The 12,500-nt window shown below is 30.7% G+C and overlaps 1 long non-coding RNA gene across 5 annotated transcripts in view; it reads left to right on the top strand.

The window, feature by feature from the left end:
* The window catches only part of LOC135209259 (uncharacterized), a 458,718-nt gene that overhangs the window by 375,458 nt on the left and 70,760 nt on the right, over window positions 1–12,500 (top strand). For all 5 annotated transcript variants that reach the window (XR_010313339.1, XR_010313336.1, XR_010313335.1 and 2 more), the window contains one exon: window positions 10,279–10,387. This is a non-coding gene — a long non-coding RNA (uncharacterized LOC135209259). The remainder of the gene's footprint in view (window positions 1–10,278; window positions 10,388–12,500) is intronic.

The following is a 12,500-nucleotide window of genomic DNA, read 5'->3' as shown; positions in this document are numbered from 1 at the left end:
CTCAGCAAGAAAAGAAAAGAAAACTGGAAACACAAAACGATTGACAATTTATTCATAAATTTCGCCAAAAATTCCCTTAAGCAAATGGCAACCGAAAACGAAATCTCTGATGTTGTGCGAAATATAAATGGACAACAATTGGTTTAGGTATTAATGCTGTCCTTATACTAACATGTAATTGATGTTGATGCATAGTTTATCAAGGGTCTTGGCACATGAATGCAGTCTTTGTCTATTAACTACCGCTCAATTTATGATAATAGAAAAGAATGTGCTTTCTCAAGTGCTAGATGAAATTTTGAGATAAATTTTTATTTATTGCTGGTATTTTGGTTATTGCATTATCCTTATTTATTTTTTTGGGGAGATTTTCAGGAAACAATCTGAGGTGGTTCGCGAAATTCATGAATTTTTTCAAGATATATGTTCAGTTTTTCTCTATGCGTTATTGACTTTTAGTCTGGAATAAAAACTTGAATGTTACTCACAATAAAAAAATTTTTTTTACTTATATTACCGTTCAAGCATGTGTTTCTATTAGTATATTAAATTTTAGTATATATTCTCATTTTTTTAAAACGTATTTGCATCCTAATCTAAATGGAATATTGTTATGCCAATGAGTGACCCTATGTGTTTCTTCTTAAACGTATTTGGACATTTTGAAAACCATTAAGTAATGCAAAATCTACGAGTATTTCTGTCCTATGAGGTCGGCACGAAGCCTTTGAATCATCGTCTTATTTTTGCCATTTCGTGATTCGCTGCTGCCAAGTCCGCGAAAGGAGGAAGGAAGGAAGGAAGGAAGGAGTCAGAGACGGAGAGATCAGAAGTGCAAAAATCCTCCCCCATGTCAGAACGTCCGATGCGCCACAGCATATAAGAAGGGAGTGTGAGGAGGCCCCAGAGAGGAACAGGGCATTCACCCTGTGTCATTGAACGGGGGAGTCCTTCCAAAGGAGATAGAAGGAAGGAAAGAGCTGGCGCTCCCATGCCTGGAAGTGTTCGCCCTTAGAAAAGCATCGGGTGGGATCTGAAAGGATCGCCGGGGGCTTTTTTTTGCCGGCTTTCCTTAAAGCTGCGACGCGTATGCTTTCATTTTTCACGATTTGGCAACGGCTGCTTATTAAGGCCTTATTTGCTGCTGCTGTTCGTACAGCTTCTTCTTCTTCTTCTTCTTCTCCCCCCCCTTTCTCTGGCTGCCGTTTCGGCATTTTCGTTCTAAACGACTTTGCACGGAAGAGTCTTAATAGAAAGTCAAAAAACTTTCCAGAGGTGGCGTCGTTGGCAGTTTCAACTCGTAAGGAGTCTCTGAAATATGTAATCTATATTTTGGCGTTTTTATGGGATCCTTTTGTTAGATATACACACACACACACACACACACTCACACACATATATATATATATACATATACATATATATATATATATATATATATATATATATATATATATATATATATATATATATATATATATATATATATATATATATATATATATATATATATATATATATATATATATATATATATATATATATATATATATATATATATATATATATATATAATATATATATATATATATATATATATATATATATATATATATATATATATATATATATATATATATATATATATATATATATATAGAAAAATGTAAGGTTATTTATGCTTGTGGGATGATAAGCGATAGGATTTTTTGCCTTGCTATTTTTCTCTAAGAATTCTGGTCATCTAACTGAAAACTTTTCATATAGAGCAAGAGTTTCGTGCAGACTTGTATTTTGATGCTAAGAGGCCAGAAAGTGTCCTTTTTCCTTGCATAGGTACAGTTGTCACGGAGAGTGAACAAAGGGCCTAAGTATCATGTATAAATATAACGTTTATTCAAATGAACAGACGGAAGAAAGGAATATTTGAAGTGCGCATATACTAAGGTATCCACAAATATGATTATGAAGATATCCGCAAATCTTATAAGTAGTAATTTGATTGGTGTCTGTAAATAATGTTCGACTTCAAAAATATTTCCTGCATTTATACACGGGTGTGACTTTTTTTTATGCCAAGAATCAGTAGGAGGAATCACTCGAAGTTTATAAAGTTTCCTCTCTCTTCTTTTTGAAAAGATGTTAATCTTAACGGAAATAGCCTATGATGCTCTTGACGTCTACTGTCATTCTCTAGAATATTTTACAAAAGAATATAAATAAAATGCAAAGTTCGATGATGAGAATATTAATTCCAAAGCACAGCCAATTTTTGTTACAAAACATTATATCTTGAACAGCGGAATCCTTAAAACTGCTCTTCCTTCGTTATTTAATAGACTTTAATAGTAATATTCAGTACTAATTTCATAGATGTAACATATCTTATAAGGTGGATTGCCTGTAGATGAAACCTGCGCAGTATTTAAAGCACTTTCTTGGAAAAATGAAACCTTTTCTGAAAAAGATGTCCTTTTCTGATAATGACGACACCGTGTTTCTGTGAAAATTAAAGATAATAATAACTGTTGCTAAATGTAAATGATTTTCAAAATATTAATTTAGGTTAGATGGATAGCTTGAATTACTTATAAGAGAAACCTTTCCTCGATCCCAATATTATTTTTTTCCCATGAAATTAGGGTAAAACAGATTTTTAGGAATCATGACTAAATTGTTTACTTCGTGCCGACTTTGATCTTGAGACTTGCCAGTGATGCGACACTGGCTACCGGCTAAGGGGAGCCATATATATATATATATATATATATATATATATATATATATATATATATATATATATATATATATATATATATATCTAATAAAAAGAAGCCAACGCTTAAGAAGATTTAAGGAAGATTATCAGCGGGGGTGACCTAAATTGGCTTACTTGTAGACGGATCTCTTGGTATTAATACCACCTTTTCTGTAAACTTTTCTCATTCATAGCTATACCTGAAGAGAGAGACAGCAGTCTCTGAAATATAGTACTTTTCTCTCTACATTTTGGTGTTTTTATGGGCTCCTTTTATTAGATGGAATTCTGTTGTTACAGAACATTTTTACCTGTCATATATATATATATATATTATATATATATATATATATATATATATATATATATACTATATATATTTGTGTGTGTGTGTATGTACATATTGTATATATATATATATATATATATATATATATATATATATATATATATATATATATATATATATATATATATATATATTATGCATTTACATATGTACAATGTGGGGAGCATGCATATGCATATGTAAAATGCGAATGTATGCATTGAGGGTGGCTCTATTCTATTAGTTCAGTGGTTAGGACGCTCGCCGTAGTGCGATAGGGATATTTCGTTCTACAGAACTCCGCTTCTGTTTACATCAGCAGTGAAATTTATACTTGGGAATCCCAATGATTGAGCTGGGATGCAAATAAGGTGGAGAAGGAAATGTGCATGTATACACACACCTTGCTGGGATACTTCCCCCGAGTCTTCGTAGCGTCAATAATTCTGATTCCAAAAAGGCTTGTAGTAGCTGCATATATATCTATATATATAAATCTACCTATCTATCTATCTATATATATATATAAATGTGTGTATGCATACATACATATATATATATATATATATATATATATATATATATATATATATATATATATATATATATATATATATGTATATATGTGTATTTCATATGATGTATATATATATATATATATATATATATATATATATATATATATATATATATACATATGTATATATTTATGTTTATAAATATGTGTTTATATATATTATTTGTATTCAGCGTGTGCGCGCGCGATTTCACGAACATAAACACCTGCCCTGCGCGCCCACCCACAAACTAGTGTATTTGTGCGCATATATGATATTGCACAAACTTGCGCTGAAACTCAAGAGGGCTGCAACCATACCATTGCGAATATTATTTTACGAAGATGATAAACAGAGAAGGTAAATAAATAAACTTAAATAAACTTTCACGCAAAAGATATTAACTGGTTTGAGAAACCCCCATTTCACGAAACGGTGAATGTTGTTGAGACGAAAGTCGTATTATAATGAACTTCACATCGGCAAGCAATATTGGTAACGGTATCAATGATGATCATCGGAAGCATTTTCGATATTAATTATGGCAGTAATTTTATATAATGTGGTTGTGGCGGCATCATGGAACCTTGCGGTGATGAATTCCCTCGTGTTATATGTTTACAAAATAATTCGTCGTTAGGGAGCAAACATTGCCTCCTTGTAAATGATAATTACAGATACATTCGTTTTCAACATTTGACACTATATGATTTTTATATACAATTGTTTCCACGGAATCCTAGAAAGAATGTGTTGGGATTAGAATGTATAGTGTATATATATATATATATACATATATATACTATATATAATATAGTATACACACACATACATACCATATTATATATATATAACAATTATATATATAATATATATATTTATATATATAATAAATATTATAATGGTATGATATGTAATGTATGATTACGTGTATATATATATAATAGTATATATAAGTATATATATATATATATATATAATATATTATATATATATATACATATTTATATTATAAATAATAAATGATATGTATGCAAGTATGTATGTACGTCTGTATATATATACACACACACATATGTTATTCGTGTGCGTGTGTTTAGTATAATTTTGTTATTTTGATACGAGTTCATTCAAGATTTTGTTTTTTACTTTTTAAGTTACAATGAATGGAGGTTTTAAACTGCTGTCAAGTCATTTCCTGATAATCGGTGAAACACAAGTAGGCTGCTTTTGAAGATTAAAGGGTTATTTAATGTGTGTAATTTAAACATCTAGAAATTAATGCGTGCAAGGATTTTTTGTATTTGGTGGGGGGGGGGGGGTCAAATATTTTGAAATTCTTGGTATAATATTATTGCCGAAAATTAGGTTACACTGTAAATTTTTCACAATCTAATTGATATCGGAAAGTGGGTGCAATATTTTTTTTTTTATATACAGGTACTACTAATACTATTACTTTTACTATTACACTACTACCACTATTATTACTGTTACTACTACGAATGGTAAAAAAGCACCTAAGTATTATTATTATTATTATTATTATTATTATTATTATTATTATTATTATTATTATATTATTATTATTAGCTAAACAGAAATTGTAAAAAAGAGCACCCAAGGCAACAATGTTGATAATAGTCTTGATACAATATTATTAATTATTATTATTATTATTATTATTATTATTATGTTAGACCAAATGTAGTGTCCTTCAGTTTCTCGTGTATTGTAAGGACTTCGCAAACAACAACAACAACAACAACAACAAAACATCAACAACAACAACAGCAGCAGCAGCAGCAGAGGCAACTGCAACAACAACAACAACACAAATCGTCACATGAACAGCTGATTTTGCGCAACATATGAACTTCCAGGTCTTCTTTAAAGTCAATATAGGCATCGCTTCCCAAAAAATACGGCCAGCAGCTCTTTAACATTGCCACAATATTTAGCTCCAAAAATGACTCAAATCACGGTCGAGAGAAAAAAAAACGCGAGCTCGGGTAAAAAGAAAGAAAGAAAGAAAAAAAAAGTCTGGGAGAGAAAAAAAAAATCAAAGGGAATCGTGTATTGATAATCAATGTCAGGTTGTGATGTTAAAGATGAAGTATACAACAATGGACACATCAGCAACAGCGTCGAAAAAGGCCCAGAGGGAAAAATGCGCCTCGCGGGAAAAAAAAAAATAAATGCAAGTGACATAAATTTGCTTTTAGTATTTTGCTCTCATTTGGCCGTTTTAATTAAAACAGTCTGGTTTAATACATTACTCTTTATGAGGAAGTTCACCTAATTTTTCCGCAGAGGGGGAGGGAGGGAATATTTACGTAACATTTGTGCGAGGATGAATTTTCCTGCCGTTGCGCTGCTGAATGCGCTCATTAAAATCAAGATAAAATTATTGTCTCTTTAAAATCTCTCCCCCCCCCTCCCCCAGTTGATTTCAGTAATTTTTTTTTTTTTTTTTTTTTTTGCCCGTCAAGCGGATGATGCCAGTCATGTTGTTTGTTTGGATGTTTGTTTTTATCATACTTGCTTCCCCCTTTTTTTTTCTTTAGGAATGATTTGTGCGAAACAATTTTCTTTCTATGTTTTAGAGATTTGTGTGAAGCTGTTTGGCTTTGTTTACGGTTATAACGCAACTTATAGGTAGGCTCCGTTGTATATGTGTGTAATTTATTTATAAATTTAATTTTACTCGAAGTTGAGTAAGTAAGGGGTAAAGGATGCAATGTCTATATTTATGTTCGCATTAACGCACATGAAATGGTATATCCACTTAAGTCCATATCGCACACACATGCAGTTGTATTTGTGTGTATAATAAACATATTGAAATATTTACGCATGTTTATATATACTATGTATATGTATATATGCATATGTACTATATACGTATACATGCATTCATACATAATATTTATATATATATATATATATATATTATATATATATATATATATATATATATATATATATATATATATTATGATGTCCATTTCTTAATCACCGGTTACCAAGCAAAATAATGTTAACCTGAAAACAGCGCTTGTTAAGGACGTCTCATTGTGTGTGTGTGTGTGTGTGTATGCATGTTCGTGTGTGTGGGAAGGGACTGGTGAAAGAAGTTATTACTTATGTAACGTGAAAGAGCCTCCTTTTGAGAACTATCAGCCAGGCGTCCCCCCAAGCAAAAGATATGTAATAGGAGCACATAGGGAACGGTAACATGGATAAGGAGAGAGAGAGAGAGAGAGAGAGAGAGAGAGAGAGAGAGAGAGAGGAGCGCACAGCAAAAGGAGAGAGAGAGACAGAGCAACAAGGTAAGGAATTGGAAAAAAAGGGGGGAAGTGAGAGAGAGAGAGAGAGAGAGAGAGAGAGAGAGAGAGAGAGAGAGAGAGTGAGACTAATAATTGCGACGGAATGTCTGAAGAGAAAATAGTTTTCATCTGCACGGGCAGCGGCGAACGTTTTCGCTGAAGAACCTTCTGCAGCAGACGGAGGTCGATCTGGTTGGTAGGAGTTTTTAAAACGTAATGTATGCATTTATTTTGCTAATGGGCGTAGAGGGAAAAAAGGAAGAAGCAGAAGAGGAGGAGGAGAAACCTGTCGCTACCAGTGCCTTTCTCAAACGACAAAACATTCGCGGGGTAGCAAAAGAAGTTTGGACTCTCCCCCCACCCCCCTTTCCCGCTCTCTCTCTTTCTTTCTCTCTCTCTCTCTTTACCTTCCCATTCTATATATATATATCTTTTCCTTTTCCTTTTCTTTCCTCTCCTGCCATTACCGTCGCCACCCGGTCGGTCTATCACTCTCTCTCACTCTCTCTCTCCCCCCTTCCGTTGGTCGGTCGGTCGGTGTCGTGGTCGATCGCTCCGCTACAGACCGCTCCCAGCGACATCGTAAAATGCCAGATCCTTGCTTCCAGTTTTCCAGACTCTGGCTCGCATTTTTGTGACTGTTTCCAGGTCATCTGCCCCTCTATATCACTGTTATGAGATGACGCCCTTGATGTACGAAAGCAAATCATGTTTAATTAATTTGCCTCGAGTCATTTTCAAGAATGATGATAATAGTAATAATGATGATATTGATGATGATGATGATGAAAGCGTAATGGTGCTTGATAAGGATTTCCAGGCATATGTGGGAAAAAGAACTGGAAAATCTGGCAGTGTTTGAGCGCTCTGTATGACAAAAGTCTGCCATTATTTAAACGATGAAATATTCAATTGGTCGTAGTACCAGTAGAGCTGATGCTTCATTCCTGGATGTTGTCTTCCATTTTTTGCTTCTCTCGGGCGAATAAAATGCGAATTTTGCTTTCGATAATCTACACGAGTCTTCCCGCCGAAGAATTATATTTGTTGGTGATTGCGGACGGTAATAATAATTATAATACGTCTCAGTTTCGTGGTGGCTGCATGTTAACATCGGCCGCCTATTTTTCATTTTCGACTGTATGCTTGTCTGTTCCTTTTTTTTTTTTTTTTTTTTGGCTTCCAACTGTCTGTTTGACTTTCGTGACAGGTCAGTTGTTATTTCGGTGTGCGCGTATGTTGAACTATTGCTATATCTTTTTTTTTCTTTGTAACCTTCGTGTTTGCGTGTTCAACAGTATGTTTGGATCACATTTCCCCGTCAGTTTGTAGCTGCTCTCTTCTCTCTCTCTCTCTCTCTCTCTCTCTCTCTCTCTCTCTCTCTCTCTGTTAATTCCAGATTCCTGAACTACGCGTTTCCTGGAAATCTTTTAATTAAATATTCAGGTTATGAAAATTGTTCGATGACTGAAATCCCTCCTTCATTCATTATATACATATATATATATATATATATATATATATATATATATATAATATATATATATACCTATATATATTTATTACTTAAAGAATTTGAAGAAAATTTTCCCGATGTTATTACTCTTTGATACTTTTTTTTTTTTCTAAACTTGAACAAGATCAAATTTCAAGCTACGAAATTGACACGCACTCACAAACAAATATATATATATATATATATATATATATATATATATATATATATATATATATATATACACATACATACACACACACACACACACACGCACACCTCATACATATATGTACATAATTCAATAGTTACATATTTTAGTCTGTTGTTACTGTGATACTGTTATTAATTAATACTTGAATAGTGTATATATATATATATATCTATATATATATATGATGTATGTATGTATGTGTAATTATACATATTTTTTATATACATACATATCTATATATATCCTTTATACATACATAATGTATGTATATACGTGTATAGACTTTCATATATGTGTATATATATTTATATATGTATATATAGTATATATATATATATATATATATATATATATATATATATATATATATATATATATGTATATATTTGGAATTGATTTTTTATTCCATTTAAGGTGAATATATTTACGTTTATGTTATATTGTTTATAGGGACCATCAACAGTATATTGGGATAAGCGTAAGTGTGTTCACTGAGTGTGGCTATAGCTTGTCATTAATAATTTTCTGTTTATGTCTCCATCTCGGGAAATAATGAATATGTTTCGAAATCACAAAAATGACATTTATTATGATAAATTTTTTCATGCATGGACAGTTATTTAAATTTAGATCGATGGAATTTTGGTCATACTCTGGTTCAGTTTGCATTGATATATACTATTGTTTGCTTATATGATTCATCACTTAGGTAAGAAAAAAAGATATAGGTATCAAACATTTTCTTAAGTTCTAACATTATGTATAATTGAAATTATTGTTGAACTTTTGTATGATGGTGATCATTATCATTACTTTTGAGTGAATTGTGCTACTAATAGTAATGTACGTCAATAAATTGACATTTGCTTCTGTCATTGTTTATAATTATATCAGTAATGTAATAAATATTGATATTAGCAGTAGTTTTCTAAGCTATGCCATTTTCATACTCCTTTACAAATGTCGATATATGATTTTTGCTGGGCAAAACCGATACTTTATGATTTAAGGCTGGTCTGTGAAGAGCGTTTTCCTTATTTAAAAAGTCTGTATGTATAGACCATTTGATTTATTATATATAAAAATGATTTGTAGTGAAAGTTAAATGATTTTAGTTTCATCAAAGAAATTAATCATATATATATGTATACTATATATAAGTATATGTGTGGTATATATATATATATATATCATATAATAACTATAATATATAAAATAAAATTTATTTATACAACAATATATATATATATAATATTATAAAATATTTATATATATATGTATGTATATAATAATAATATATGTATATATAGATATATTATATTATTATTATATATATATATATAATATATATATAACGTGAGTCATAATATAATACATACATACATATATACATATATATTATATAATATAAACCATTCCAATATATGCATTAAACTGATGCAATTGCATAAAGCGTGGTATTTACTTTTGAGTTTTGTTTTCTCAGTTGATCAAACACAACAGCATCGGTGCAGAGAATCTGTAACTCATTTTCATGGATTGATTAATAGGTTATAAAGGACATTGTTATTGTTGTAATTATTTTTTCGTTTTCTAGATGTAACCCAGTGGTTTATACGCTCTGCCAGAACGTCATTCATATGCTTGTTCCTCGTCAGACTGATCATCTGCGTGTAGGTGACACACACGATTTCTGTTACGATGAGGTACGTTGTGTTTTCTATAGTACGTTATATGTATATGGAATTCTGATTGTCATTAAAAAAAAAATAAAGCACACTTCGATCTCTGACGCAGTCGTTCTGTGATGGTTCACTCACTGCTGCCGACCATGTGTCGAATTTTTTCACCCCCCCCCCTCCCCCCACACCACCAACCGGGTGAAAAAGTCTAAGGGAGTGAAACGAATGATTTCATTGTGTCAATGGGCGTATTCTTTAGTGTTACACGGGTTGACATCGTATGAGTACTGCTGCTTTGGTTAATTATGGAAGGTTGGGGGCCAGGTTGTGGGGGGGAGGGGGGGATACTAATAGTGTGTTAGGTCTTTTTCGGGGATAAAAACCAAAGAATATTGGTGATTTCGTTCATGGTTATGGATGAGGAACAAACGCGCACACATACCTATTCATATTTAAGTATACACACGTAAATATATATGTGTGTGTGTATGTGTATATATATATATATATATATATATATTATATTATATAATATATGATATATATATAGATATATATATATATATATATATATATATATATGTATGTATGTAGTATGTATAGTTTTTCCACCTTCTTTTTGCTTCTGAATAGGCTGCTTCAAAGGGTGTTACTCTTGGATTATTATATCTATGTATGATATAGAGAGCTAGAGATATATATATAGAGATATAATATATTATTATATTATAGTATATTCATATCTTATCACAGGAATGACATGATACAAAAGGCTTTTACGTACGTACGCACATTCATTCACAAACACACTGTATATATATATATATATATATATATATATATATATATATATATATATATATATATATATATATATATACATATATATATATATATATATATATATATATATATATATATATATACATATATATATATTTATATATATACCATATATATATATATATATATATATATATAATATATATATATATATATATATCTATATATATATATATATACTACATACATACATATATATGTGTGTGATTGCATGTTTGAAGGTAAAATAAACTATGAACGATTATTCGAACGATTTAAACTTAACAGTAAGCAATGTAATTCTTCTATGTGCAATATACGTTATTTAGATTTTATGCATGGGTCCATTTCATCGCATTATTTATTCAGGGCTTCACCATTTCATCACATTTTTATTCGGAGCTTAACCATATAATCACATTTTTATTCGGGGCATCACTATTTCATCAACTTTTTATTTAGGGCTTCACCATTTCATCACATTTTTATTCAGGGCCTCACCATTTCATCAAATTTTTATTTATGGCTTCACCATTTCATCACATCTTTATTCAGGGCTCCATAATTTCATCACACTTTATATTATTATAATTCGTTCATGATTGGCCAGAATAGACAAAGGAATAAAGAGGAATATTGGAAAGGTGCAAAAAGTTATTTTATTATAATAAAAAGAATGTAAATATGATTTAGTTTAGTAAACTTCTAGAAATATAGATATTTTAAACTAGTTACGCTTGTGTGGGTGACAATAAAACCATGGGAATGCCAAGGTACTGTATTGGCATGTGGAACTACGGCATAAATTTATTCTGCAATTTGCAAGTCTTCTTGAACAAGTGTACGTCGGCCAAATGGTTCAAACATGACTTCTCTTTTCCTCACTTCCTTGTGTTACTTAACATGTGAATATCACCTGTTCTCCTGAGTTGTTTGGAAACACGCACACACACACGCATATATATATATGCAAAAATACATGCATACATATATAAATTATATGTATACATAATATATATATACACACATTATATATATATATATATATATATATATATATATATATATATATATATATATATATATGCAGAATTAACTGCTACTTATGAAGATTATCAATAGGCCTGAATTACTGTTGGGGAAAAATATTTCCACTGTAATTATACAGGTTGAGTGAGGTTTTCCAATTATATTTATGTGTATATATATACATTATATATATACATATATAGATATATATATATATATATATATATGTATTATATGTATGTATATATATACATATATATATATATATATATATATATATATATAT

This window comes from Macrobrachium nipponense, chromosome 37 (genome assembly GCF_015104395.2).
Source record: "Macrobrachium nipponense isolate FS-2020 chromosome 37, ASM1510439v2, whole genome shotgun sequence".
Lineage (NCBI taxonomy): Eukaryota > Metazoa > Arthropoda > Malacostraca > Decapoda > Palaemonidae > Macrobrachium > Macrobrachium nipponense.
The sequence above is the reverse complement of the archived record's forward strand: the minus strand, read 5'-3'. Positions and strand labels throughout refer to the sequence as shown.